The following is a 2,115-nucleotide window of genomic DNA, read 5'->3' on the forward strand; positions in this document are numbered from 1 at the left end:
CATAAGTACAGCCGCTGCGCGTCGAGTATGACCTCACAGATGTGGTCTGCGAGACCCACGGCGATTTAGCAGAGCGATGTTGCCCCCTTGAAACCGGGCCGGGTGCTCACGCGACGTAAGAAGGAGATCGACGAAGACTTCGTATGCTTCGACGACTATGAGGGTGTAAGGTGGGAGAATAGGGAACACTGGGATGGCATCTGCGACCGATGTGGCTGTATACGTAGCGGCCAACATATTTGGTGCTGCCTTTACGATGGCCCTAAGCCCTTAGATCATTATCTGTTGGTAAGAAAAGAGTGGAACCTACTTAAGGTATAATGTTACCTTACAATCGCAGCGTTCCTAGGAGGCGTGACTATTACCTTATCAGCGTATGAAATGGCGGAAAAAATGAGGGCAGACACAGCAGATGACTACTTATCCGCCCATGAAGAGGATTAGTCGCACAACGGATTATCCTCCGCTCGACGTTCGATGTCAAACTTCCATCGGCCGTTTACCTTACCATGACTGCGTAGGTGTGTATATTCTTCACCCTGCAGTATGTATCTCACACAGTCAGGCGCCCCAAAGGCTGTATTCCTGACCGTCGCGTTCTAAGACCAACCTCAAACGGTCGATGTCTTTGAATGCGACGTAGTTTTTATTCGGTATGAAACGCCTTGCAGCAGATCTCGCCAGTATGTTTGTTTAAGAATCATTATACCTATGAAATATTTTAAGGTGCGTGCTTAAAGTGTCTTGACCTTTGAATGCCTTAATGCACCAAGGGCAAGGAATGCGAATACCGGCAACATATTCGTCTATTTCCCTGCAAAGTAGATCATAATCATTGCTTACGATGGTTAAATATCCATTTTCTTCATATCGTTCCAACATTACCTTTTGTTTCTCGGACAATACGCCGGTGCCTTTGGGTGTCTTCAATTCTATGCATAATCCATTGTATTTATTATGGTTGTTAAGGATCAGCAGATCAGGTTGACCTGCCTGGTAGCCTTTCCGCCAGCTTTTAATGCGCTTACTTGCGGTGTCCTGCAGTTCTCCAAGACCTGGAACTATGATTACGTGCGAGTAGAACCTACGCACCCTGTGTACGGTTCTATCGTGTATGTCTGCCTCCGTTTCTATCTTAAATGCCATTGGATTTGAACCATTGAATCGCTTCTCCATATCGTATTTACCTGTCTTCCTTAGCGTGGGTAGAACGTCACCCAACACCCATTTCCTGAACTTTTTTGCTTCAGCCTTTTCAGATCCGAATATCAATTCGTAAAGACCTTCCTCCGTCAAATACACGGCATTGGGTTGTGCGTTAAGGGTGTCACGCTGAGTTACACCCTTTAAAGACTTCAAAGTTACCCTGTTTTCCTCTGATACGTGATCAGACGCCGCTTTTCTGGAATTTACGTAACCCAACGCCGCCGCCACCTCCTTCGCTTTGAAGTAAAGTTTATCGCCTTGCACTATGCATTGCAGTTTGGTTTCGTTGTTTTCGAATACGCGAAGCATATTATACCTAAGGAATATTTTTTATCCTTTCGCTTGGCTCAAGGAACGCGAATCAATACGCAACGCTTTTTAGCTGATTCATTTCTACACTCAGTTGCGCGTCTGAGACTACGAAGATATATGCGTTGATCTTAGTAGCGTCGCTGGCGTCTTTGGTGCGCTTGATCTCCAACGTAATGCCGTCCTGGGTATTTACCAGCCGCAATCCCTGACCATGTAGGTCTTCGTCGTTCGTCGTGCGCATGTCGATCCACAGCGCATACTTATCCTTAAAGAATTCCTTTGGGCCAATTTGGTCGCCAAACTTACGCGCGACTTCCCGGTACATATCCGCGGGCTTTATCCCTTGTGAGTAAACCTTATTAGGCACTCCGTTAATGCTAACGCCTACGTTAGTGATGTTAGGATTAAAGAATGCCTCGGAGTCACGCAATCCTGCCGTGTATGTCTTTGCGAACAGCAACATTATCCCTGTAAGGCTGCGCCTGGGAAGGTTAATGCTTTGGTTGATGACCTCTTCGACGTTATTTGTAAAGCTGAACGTCTTGTACATCACGACGTGATCGTAAAGGAAAGCCTTCCCGGAGCTGTATTCCATAC

This window comes from Actinia tenebrosa, unplaced genomic scaffold, assembly GCF_029948245.1.
Source record: "Actinia tenebrosa isolate PJP-AT-01 unplaced genomic scaffold, QUT_ActTen_1.0 PGA_scaffold5__44_contigs__length_20552954, whole genome shotgun sequence".
In the NCBI taxonomy this organism is placed as follows: domain Eukaryota; kingdom Metazoa; phylum Cnidaria; class Anthozoa; order Actiniaria; family Actiniidae; genus Actinia; species Actinia tenebrosa.